General features: G+C 24.7%; 1 long non-coding RNA gene across 3 annotated transcripts; it reads right to left on the bottom strand.

Annotated features, from left to right (window-relative positions):
- Positions 1 to 2,942, bottom strand: LOC107642193 (uncharacterized). Of its 3 annotated transcripts, XR_001620637.3 has the most exons (4): positions 2,182 to 2,942; positions 1,956 to 2,085; positions 1,740 to 1,837; positions 1 to 145 (listed from the first exon to the last, which is right to left on the bottom strand). It is a non-coding gene; the product is annotated as an uncharacterized LOC107642193 (long non-coding RNA). The 3 variants fall into 3 exon arrangements; XR_015883239.1 differs by having other exon boundaries at positions 1 to 1,837; XR_002347553.2 differs by lacking the exon at positions 1,740 to 1,837.
- Between the last annotated feature and the right edge of the window lie 9,750 nt (positions 2,943 to 12,692).

Here is a 12,692-nt window from a genome sequence, read left to right as displayed (position 1 = left end):
ATATGACATACAACTCCTATCCCTCTTATAAAATTGTAATAACAAAGACGAGGGAAGAAAATAATCTAATTAATACAACAACATATAAACCAAACGCAGTATAACTCTTCTTAGTGCTTCTTCATTCGGTTCCTGAAAAGTAAAGCTGTAGGGGGGTGAGAACCTAACCACACGGTCTCACCATAGAGTTTCAAAGTTGTCATAAGAAGATATTTAATAGGAAAACTGTTTTCAAGCTCAGTGATTATCATTGCCTTATGAATCTTTTAAAGAACCAATAAGTAATCGTTCAAAACCTTTTCAAAGAAACAATGTTTAATCTTTCAGAAATACGAAACCTTTCCTTTCTTATAAGAAAATCTCAATTAGAAACCAACCACGCAATCAAACAACACAATCATTAATTCAGCACCAAAGTTCAATCTCAAATGTAGCACGCCAAGACAAACACAGGCAAGGCAGACAAGGAAAGCACAAGTAGGCAGCAGTTACAGCAAATAGTTCAAGTAGCAGTTACGAACAGTCTAGCAATTAGGCAAACCAAAACAAGTTCAAACTCAAGCAAAGCATACAAATGCATATGATGCATGCCTGTCCTATGGCTGATGAGGCTCATCTGTCGGTTATCCAGCCAACCCGACAAGTCTGAATTGTACTTAGACTGTCCCCCGACGTGCATCCCCAAGAGTCTATGCATAGCTTTTTCTCAAATAATCAATATTACTCAATGGGGGTAACATTCCCGGGAATTTATATAGTGCCCGGTCACACACTTACATCGTAGGGTCAACAGAGTATCGAGTTCTCAACCTAGTACATGTGGTGGCAAGCCACGGCACTTAATACAGAGAACCTCGTATCTCAGATATTTCAAATTCATAAGCCATGTGAATAATTCAAAGTTCACATCTCAACATTCTCAACATCATAATCATTCATCAATCCAAATCTCATTCCCAAGTTCATTTCAAAGCCATATTTCAAATAAAATCCTTATCATCCTCTTTTTCATTCTCTTTTTCATTCTGTTCGTTAATAATCTCAATTCCAAAACAAAATTCTTTCTTTAATAGACAAATCAATCTTAAAACGTATAATACTTAAAAACAAATCTTTTTAATTAATTACTTTAAATAAAACTCTCAATTTTATAAAATTTCGGCAACATCTCCCCTAAAACTCGGACACTGCCACCCTTTTCGGGTCTCATCCAAACATTTCTCAAACCTTTTCTCAACCATTTCCAAATTTCAAACATTTTCCAGAATTGAACCAATTCCAATATCAAATTATTTTCAAATCAACCAATTCTAACAATAAAACTCTCTTTAAAATCGAATCAGCTCAAATATTAAATCATTCATAAAATCCAACCAACTCACAATCAAACCGCTCCCAGAATAAATTTATTTTCATATCTCAAATTATTTCCAAAATCGTTTCATTTATATTACTAAGTAAACTCTACAACCAAGAAAATCCACCTTTCTTAATAATCAAGTAAATGACATTCCAAACCGGTTTTTATCCACAACCACACACCACTCACGCAATCAAGCACCCAATAATTCAGTCCAGCAAACCATCACATCCATAAGACAAATATAATTACAGAAGTAAATCTCTTTGCATCAATATCTATTTATCACAACTCTGTAATATAAAATAGATTTTAAGAAATCCCCTACTTCAAAGAATCAAACCCGCAGCGATTTTAACGCAATAAACCCTCTTTTCACCTTATTCTGCAGCAGCTACATCATAATTTGTATTCCAAGCACCCTCTGCTAACGGAGAAGAACGGCAAGCAAAAGTAATAACCGCAAACACAGCAGCTCTAGGTAACAGACAGAATAAACACCACCAAGCAAGGCAAGGAGGAACATTACGCACTAATAAAAGAGAGTCGAAATGGAGTATTATGGCATGATAAGGTACAACAGAATTTGTCTTACCAGAAAAGAAACAAGGGAATGGGGAACGGAGAAGCTATAGCTTCGACAACATTTCCTTTCAACAATCAGAACGGCGAATAAGGGCACGACCGAGCAGAAATGGCAAGCCAGTGACGACGGTAGGATTAATCTGAGTGATTAAGGCAGCAAAGACACCAACAATAATTAAAACAGTGGAATAGAATGAAAGTGGAACAGGGTTCAAGAAAGCAAGAAACAGGGTTACCGGTGAATCTGGCCCGGAAGGCAGCAACGTAGGCAAGGCTTACCCTCAGCGGTGAGAAGCGGTGGTGGCAACTCTGGCGATGACAAGGCGCGGTGGTGGCTTCCGACGACCAGAACGGCGGCGGTTCACGACGGTGACACAGCTCTGACGGCGAGACAGTCTCCCTTACCCGTCGAGTTCTGACCCTTCACCCATAGCTCAGTTCGGTGACGGAGCAGATCCACGGCGCGATGATGGCATGACGGTGACGGCTTGACTCACGGCGGTGCAGGCAATATGAGTTCGCAGCAATAGCTTCCTCGACGGTCAGTTCTCCAGCGCGACAGCAACAACGCGAAGGGCTTCTCTCCCTCTCCTCGCGTTCGTCTCTCTCTCTTCTCCATCATTGGCGACAACTACAGCGACTGGCGACGAGATGAGACTGAACAGTGGCGGCTGGGCGCGGCGGATCCCTTCCCTCGACTGCGACGCGGGTAACGGCGGTAGCTTCCCCTTCTCTTCTTCCCTTGCTCATGTCCTCCTTTCTCTCTTCGGCTAGGCTTCTCCGCGCGGCTCCCTCTCTCCTTTGACGGTGACACAACGGCACGGCGGCAGTGATGCCCGCTGATGCCGTCTTCCTCTCTTCCCTCTTCCCCCTTTCTCCTTCTTCCTCAACGCCCTCTGCTCTCTTCTCTTTTCTTTTTTCCTGTTTCTTTCCTTATTTCTTTCTGAAAGGGATGGGGTTGGGTCAAGGGAATGGCGGTGTGGAGTGGCGGTGAGGTGGGGTTAGGTTAGGTTAGAAGTAGGATAGTAAATTAGGGTTTTTAATTGAGAATTTTAGGATTTGATTTGGGGCAAATTGGGATTTTGTTTAACTTTAATAAAATTAAGAGATATTATATTAAATTAAGTTCTAAATTAATCCATTTAAATTATTTTAAAAATATTATCTAATTATCAAAACTTAATTTAATTAGTTTTAATTAAATAATTTTTAAAATTAAAGTCTTTAATGAATAAATAAATTAAAATCAATTTAGAATAAGACTTTTCAAAAATTTTGGGTCTTACATCAGTCATTTTATTAGATGTAGTTGATAACTATTGAAATTCTTTGATTAACATAGGAGAAAAATATATTATTATATAATAAAATTAATATGAGTATATTTTGTTATTAAATACATAAAGTTAATATAAAATAAAATTACACATAAAAAAAGTAAAGAAAAAAATTAAAATAGCAAAAACGATATTTTTATAATTTTGTTTTGTCATTTTTATGTATAGAAGATTAGAAAATAATACACTTTTGACTAAATTAATTTTGTATTTGTTGTATTCAAATTAAATAAGTAATAAATTATATTATTTTAATTTATTCCTTAAATTTATATATCATAAAAATCAAATCAATATACATAATTTTAAATTGTGTGATACTTAAATATCTAATCAAATTATTTTTTTTTTGTGACTTAAAAGAAAATAAACAAAAACTAAGAAAGAAAAAAAAAAACAAGAAACTGCTTAAAAAAGGCAGTCCCGCTGAATACTACTCTCAAACTCCTTCCAAGGCAATGGAAGCTCCACTTGGGGAGAAATAGTCCTCATTGCAGTCTTTGCCATGATGTCTGCTACTGTATTTGCATCTCTCAAGATCAACCGAAGATCAGCACGCCATTTCCAAGACATGATATCTCGGATTTTTAACACCAAAGGATCAATAAACCCAGAGCAATCTTGCAAATTATTGACAATAGTAAAAGCCTCCACACAGTCTGTCTCACATATAATGTCTCTTTGTCCCGAGTCCCATGCTAAAAGAAAGCATCTCCAAATAGCAAACAACTCTCCTTGCAAAATGCTATGACTCTCAATTGTTCCCAGACAGCCTCGTTGCCACCTTCCCTTCCAATCTCTGCTAACACAAGCAAAATCAAATCAATTAGTTGATATAATTAATGCATCATAATGAATTGTATTTAATGAGTTAAACAAAATAAATTAATAAACACTCTCAGAAACATGCTACGTTGACTCTATCATTAAATGTAAAAAATCGATTTTTATATAATAGAATCGATAATATAATAGACGGCGAGAAAGAGAAAGATAAACATTTTAGATCCTAGGTTGTTTCATTTGGATGTTGTAATGTGGGTATCACATTATTTTACTTATTCTACCCTTTGGACCTTTTTGCAACTTTATTTCAGTATCAATAGAATTTCACTACCTTTTAGTAATAAATTAAGATCCAAAATAAAACTGAAAAAAAATAAAGAATATAAAATTATTAATTGAAATTTTATTTTATTTTTTTTATTATAACATGTATTTTTATTTAATATACTAACATCGCACAAAATTAATCGTAAAAGAAGTATAAAATATAAATAAATATACTGAATTAAGAGATAAAATTATATTTGTTATCTCATTGTTACTTTTAGCAGCACAATAGAATATCATGTACTCAACATAATTTAAGATGCAAATTATAATTAATTATACTTTTTATTTTAAAATATTTAAAATTAATCTTAATATAAATAAAAATAATTTAATATATTAAATAAATTAATAGAATAATATAAGTTAACTATTTTTTTGATTAATTTTGTTGTTTTTTTTTGACTACCTTTAAAATTACGACTTTTTTTTTTAAATTTGACCGTGAAATAAAATTAGAGTTGTTGGTCCACACCATTAAAAAAAATAATACTATGCAATTACATTTGTATATATAACATGTTCCTAAATTTTTATATGCAAAACTTAAGATTCCGTATTCTTTGTTTATGCCATAAATAAGTATTATTTACAATGATTCATATTGATTTAAAAGCTTAAAAACTTTTGTACGTATTAATTTTATATTTAATATTAAAACATGAAAATTTACTATGTTATTTTACTATTAATGTATGTAGTATTACATTACAAAATATAAAAATTAAAATGATTATTATATAATTTAGATGGATTGAACTAAATATAAAAATATAAAACAGAATTGTATTATTAAATTTTAGTAATTTTAATTAGTTAATAATATAAAATAAGATAGAAGTGACTATTTATAATTGAATAGTTTTGGTGGATTAGACTAAAAAAAATTAAAAATACTATAAATAAAAAGCCAAATTAACTTTAATATTAAATTCATTAATACGATTTTAATTTTATATAATAGTTAGATAATAAATTAGTAAAAGCAAATGGAAGGATGGCTTTAATTAGTATTTGATAAAATATTTATTTAGAATATAATTAAGAAAAGTAAAAGTATGATATTATTAAAAATAATTCATTTTTATGTTTAAAATACATTTAAATAAAATATTTGTAAAATATAAAATTTAGAATAACATAGCTTCATGAATATTAATCATTAATCAATTACGAACTAATATAAAATTATAATACAATTTATTGACGAAAAATCAATAATTAATATTAATAAATATAAAAATCATCCAAACACTTTGGTTAAAAGTATGAGTGGTTAATTATTATTTATTATTAATAATATGTTGTTCATAACTAAAACTAAAAATATAATTATTCAGATTTAGATTTTAGAAGAATAAACGTATAAGTAACAAATAATCTATTTTATCATGCATATTATAAATTAATGAATTAAACTAACTGATATAATAAATTATAATTAATTAATTGGTATAAATTATAATAAATTATATGATATTTAAAAAGAAAATAAAATGAATAAGAAGAAAATAAAAAGAAATAGAAGAGATAAAATAAAAGATTACAATAAAATAAATTGAGTGTGAGAGTTTTTTTTTTTTTTACAAATTTTATATCACATTCGTTTTAATAATTATAAATAAAAATACATCAACTTGATATCTAAGAGAAAATGATGAGATAAAATCATAACACAGTTCCAAAACAAAAGCTTAAATTAAACCATAATATCATTGCACAACACAAATTGAAAGTAATTTCACACTATAATATACGACACAAACAGGTAAATGACTTAAGCTTAATTATGGAATTTTTTTTTATTTATGCATACATGATAACACCATCGTCTATAAATGCTTCATAGATAACATATCATATATTGCTCTGAATGATGAGCACGGGAGTTGAAGAGTGTGTGGTGGTTTGTGTCCACGATAGTTGCCTTCTTGCGACAACGCCTCATAGGAAGAAAAAGAATTGTTGTAAAAGCTACCTAATGAAAAAGTAATTGGTAAATGAATGATATTTTCTTCTAGCATATATGGTCTTTTATAGTGGTAAAATAAAAATGGAAGGAATAAAATTTTATATTTTTATATTCGTAATAGAATTTGATATTTATCGTAATAAAATTAAATAACTAATCAGTTATAATTCATGTATTTAAATAAATAAATAAATTAAATAAATATATTTTTAAGAATTAATCAAATCAGTTAGTTGATACAAATAATTAGTATAATTGATTTTATTTGATTTATTGAATTCAAAAAAAAATAAATTAGAAAATAATTAATTGAATTAATTAGTTGATATAATTAATTTATTATAATTTATTGGATTTAATAAATTAAAAAAATAAATAGGAAAACATATGAGACAATAATTTTTTTAACTAAATTAATCTGTATTTACTGTATTTAATCATTAATTATTATAAGTAACAAATCATCTATGCTATTATGTACCTTATAAATTAATGAATTAAAATAATTGATATAATAAATTATAATTATTTGATTGATATGAATTATAATAAATCGTGTGATATTTAAATATCTAATCAAATCAATTAGTTGATATAATTAATTTACTGTAATAAATTATATTCAATGAATTATAAAAAATAAATTAAGAAACACGCTCAAAAGTAGTGACGGATCCAAAAATTTTAAATAGTGGAGGTAAACATATAGCATATAAAAATAATAAAAAATATTTATAAATATATAAAAAAATATTAAATATTAAATAATTTTTATGTAATCATTATCAATATTAATATATTGATAAATAATAATATAGTTATTAATTTATCTTTATGTAAATTAAATATAATAATAATAATAAATAAAATTAATCAAAATATAAATAGGTTATCTTCTAATCAATAAAAAAAAGTGAAATATATTTTTTTATGAATTATATACAATAAATGATATTTTAGAAAAAAAATTTATACTAAATTTCTCATATTCTCATTATATATTTTATAAATTATTTAATTATTATTTAATTATTTAATAAAAGAAAGACAAAAAATTAATTTCAAATAATAATAATAATAATAATAATAATAATAATAATAATAATAATAATAGAATTAGTTACTTAGATAGATAAAAGTACAAAATACGTTAATATTTTAATTAATTTTTATTTTAATTTATGTTTCAGAACTAATTATCAAAATAGATATTCAATACAAAATTCTTCAATTTACTGGTAAATATTAAAGTGGAATTGAAAAAAAAAACATAAATATAACCTTTAACTAAATAAATTTATTAATTAAATAATGTTACAATAATATTTTGTTTTTATTAAGTTAATTTAATATATAATTTTATCTTAAATTTTTAGATACAAATTAGAGTCTAATTTTAATTATTGATAGTATAAAATATTTTATATAATTATTTAATTATGTCTATTTTTTTAGATTATCATTTAGGTGAATGCAATCAATATAAAAGATAGTTATTTTTTATGATATGATATTTAGTCATTGAATATTTGTGTAAAACTACTTTACACTAATAGTGTATCAAAATTATAAATTGTACCTTAAAAAGATCAACTTCGATGAAAAACGAAGAATACATTCTTATTCTATGAAGTAGTAAAAGAAAAATAGTAAATATAAAATTATGAGTTGATTCTCAAATTTAGATTCATGTACCACAGAAAAACATTATATATAGACTTTAGTAAAACATAAATAAATATGTAAATTATTTATTATTAAGGTAATTTTTTATTATATACAATAATTACACATCATATATTAATTTTGTTAAAATTATATAATTTTTCATAATATGATTAGAATCATTATCTTCTATCATAATCAGAGAAATCCCGGACAATGAATAAGAATATTACACCTGATATACACAGATTGAAATAGAAATATATGTCTTGAAATTTAAAAATATAAATTCTATCTTATCTTTCTAAACAAATCTAAACAACTCTACACTAATAGCCCGTGCCATGTCGTGTTTTTCAAGACTTATATTTAAAAACATATAGAATTTTAATAATAATACACGGGTAATTGAAATAGTTTATATACGGATTTTTCAAGTTATTATTATTATTATTATTATTATTATTATTATTATTATTATTATTATTATTATTATTGTTGGATAATCAATAAGAATTAGAATTATATTAATATTTTAAAAATTAATATAATTAAAATGACTAAAAATATTTAAAATTAATGTGCGTTATTAATACCATAAAATTTGATCATTTTATGATTAGATTCAAATATTCTTATCATAATTACTATTATTATGTTGTTATTATTATTATTATTATTATTATTATTATTATTATTATTATTATTATTATTAAAATGATTAAAAGTATTTTCAATTGATAATTGATAAGTAGTTTAATAATGCATTAAATATTGATTTGATATAATTATAATAAAGATATGTTTCTAAATTAGTATAATTTTATATTATTCATTAAATATTAATTATAATATAATTATAATAAAGATATTTTTATAAAATAATTTAGAATAGAGAATAGGAAAGTTCATTTTGGAGGGAAAATGGAGTCATGAGAGATCGATACCTCACCTTCATTAATTGGGAGAAAACCCAGTTTTAGTATATTTAGTAGATATAAGTTTTTCTTTTCTAGTCAAGAATCTAATAACATCTAATTAAACAAAAAAAAAATGAATTAAAAGTAACAAATTAAAGACAAATGAGTGAATAATGTAAGAAATTATAAATTTGTACATGTATAAAATAAAAAAAATTTACTAATTTATTTTATGTTAAACGATAAAACTAACAATAGTATATTAATAAAAGGATATACCTTAAAAAAAAGCTACAATACAAATTCAAATATTTTCATAAATAAACTGTTAAAATTTTTGTTATCGATAAAATCATGCTATTATACAATTTTTTGGCAAAATTTAAAATCAAAAGAAAAATAATTTTGTATGGGTTAATATAAATTAATTATATACCAAATAAGTAGAATCGTTCATTTGTTTGTTTCAACATATCAGCATGGGCAAGCAAAGTAAAATGATTATCCGGAATTTTACGATCATCGACCGTATGTACTATGCGTGACTCTATCTTAAAAGATATTTTGCATGTGTCTACAGTCAGAAGATATATTCCGCTTGATTTCTCAATCTCAAAATTTGAGAAGACATAGATCTTCCTTTCTACCAATTTATTCTCAAATATTTTTGTCAAATAATTTTTTATTAAACGTTGAATTTTATCGTATTGCAAAATAAATTAAATATAAAAGCTATTAACATTTACAAAGCTATTAAAAAGAATTGTCTTTGACTTGTAAAATGGTGTACTTATAAAATTAACTTAAAATATGAACTACAAATATTTATAAGAATTTAGTTTTGATACTCTGACAGTATAAAGTAGTTTTACATGTGCATCCAATTATGTAATGACACGTCAATAAAAATAAATACCTTTCATATCGACCGCGTTAATGGTCATCCAAAATAACGGATGTGATTGCACGACTATGTAAAACACTTTACACTGTCAGTGCATTAAAATTAAACTCTATTTATAAATTGAACTTAGCATTACTTGAAAAAATTTAGTAAATGAATCAACTAATCTTATCATCTATTAGAACTATTTCTATGTAAACCGTCTTGCTCTTGTCAAACTTAAATGGGACTTTTTATAACCTTATAATTCTTGTCTTTATTTTTCATACTTTCTCTTCGTATAATCTACTATAGGTGATACTATTAATAGGATCATAGTCAATAGTTATTAGGTATGGAAAAAAAATAAAATAAAGACTATGTAAAAATTATAAATTTTTTAAATGATAAACATGAAAGGAAATTTACTATTGCTTATTATATATACTAATAATATGTCAATGATTTTAAAAATTTACTAATAATACTAATAGTTTAAAGATAATTTTACTATAGTTATAATAAATTTAGTTATTACTCTAAATAAATAATATATTTAAAAACTAAAAAAAAAAATTAGTGGTAATTTGTTTGGAATGTTCTCATGTGACTCTTTTTAGCAAGAAAGTAAAACCACGTATTGTGACTCTTTTTCCTTTTTTACGCCTTAATCTTAATTAATCAATCTTGTATCCACACAATATAATTAAACTTTTAATCATTCTAATTTATTGATGAATTACATTTCTCTTAATAATTACATTACTAATCTGAAATACAAAAAAAATGTGATACATAGATCCAAAAAAAAAAACAAACTTAAAAATAAAAAAAATTCATATTAAAAAGTTTAAAAATAACATATCCAAAAAGAATAGTCATAATATATAAATTGAGACAATAATTTAAATTTCTCTAAAACTAATTTAATCAATTACCAATATTAGAACTAAATTGTTTAAATAATATTTAATCTATTCTAATCCTTAGATACATATAGATTAGAGTCATTCTCGTAACAACCAACCGAAATAACATCATAAGATCGAACACTTAGAATCTGTACAGATTCAGACTATCTTCTTGTTAAAATTGTCAAATTAAATTGACTTTTATTTTCCTCAATGGCATTGCATTAATGCACCAGAAGGCCGGTAGTTTCTGAAAAAAACCACAATATGTTATAAAATTATTTTTAATACAAAAAGCTTAAGAGAAAAAAAATTAAATATAGTACCAATCTTTGAATTGCATCCTCAAGGTTGGCACAAATTTCTCAAAACCGAACCTAAATTGAGAAAATTCAATCTTATTATATGCTCCACTACTTCAAATATTTTCGGACAAACGTAGAAAACGTGGAGGGAATGTGACTTGAACTTGACCTACAAAGCTCCTTAGAAACAATTGCCCAATCAAAGAAGAATAACATATTAGAAAAAAAGAATGCTTTAATTTTTAGATTTAGACTCACTAACCACAAAGAAACACTATATATAGCCTTTAGTAGTACAAAAATAATTATAGAAATTAATTATTGCAATATCAATTTACCACTATGAACGTTAGTATCATATTTATAGCAATTAGAATTATAAATTTATGTTTAATTTTTTATATAATTATAATTAAGATATTTTTAAATTAGTATAATTGTGCATTATTCATTAAATGCTCATTGTAATATAATTCTAATAAAGATGTTTTTTAAAATAAATTTAAAAGAGAGAATAGTACTTTTATTTTGAAAAAAAAATAAATTCATGAGGAATTAACACCTTACTTTCATTAGTTGGGGAAAAATCCAATTTTAGTATATTAAGTAGATTATTTTATATAATTATAATAAATATATTTTCCTAAATTAGTATAAACATGCATTATTTATTAAATGCTAATTATAATCTATTCTATTATATAAAAATCGGATTTCTGCATTTAATGATGGAGCTGACGTGGCATGCTCCGGAGAGTATTTCCTAATTTAATTATTTTAACTCATTCAATACAATTTATTGCAATGACTTAATTATTTCAACTAATTGATTTGATTAAATATTTAAATATCAATATAAGTTATTATAATTTATATTACTTAATTAATTATACTACATTAATTGTAATTCGTTATATTAGTGAATTGGTTTTTTTCTTTATGAAGTCTAAAATAAAATAAATAATTTATTGTTTATTCTAATTAAATTTATTAAATTTAATTATATATTATATATGAATTAATGTTAATTTATAAATTATTTTATATTATAATATTCAATCAAATAAATTGTAAATTACTTTAAATTATATACGCACGGAAAAATGGATTTAAATGTGATTTATATAGTATAGATAGTATTTAATTAAGAACAGTATATTTTTAAGTGTTTTAATATGACTTAATTATATCAGCTAATTGATTTGATTAGATATTTAAATATCAATATAATTTATTATAGTATATAATACTTGATTAATTTTACTACATTAATTGTAATTTTTTATATTAGTTAATTAGTTTATTCATTTATAAAGTCTGAAATAAAATAAATAATTTGTTATTTATTCTAATTGAATTCGTTAAATTTAATTATATTATATATAAATTAAAGATAATTTATAAATTATCTTATTTCATTGGCCTTTTATATTACCTTGATTGTTAAGTTTTAAGTTTTATATTTTCGTAAGCAAAAGTAATATAAGGCAAAACTTTTTTCATTTTAAATGAAATTATTCTATGCATTATTAACTAATATCATTAGATTTGATTTATTAACAATATAAAATAATTTTATATAACAAATTATTAATTAAACTCATTCTAAAACGTAAGCAAAATAAATTAATTTCCTAGGCG

Source organism: Arachis ipaensis, chromosome B5 (assembly GCF_059453495.1).
Source record: "Arachis ipaensis isolate K30076 ecotype BB chromosome B5, ASM5945349v1, whole genome shotgun sequence".
Taxonomy (NCBI): domain Eukaryota; kingdom Viridiplantae; phylum Streptophyta; class Magnoliopsida; order Fabales; family Fabaceae; genus Arachis; species Arachis ipaensis.
This window is presented reverse-complemented; position numbering and strand designations above follow the sequence as displayed.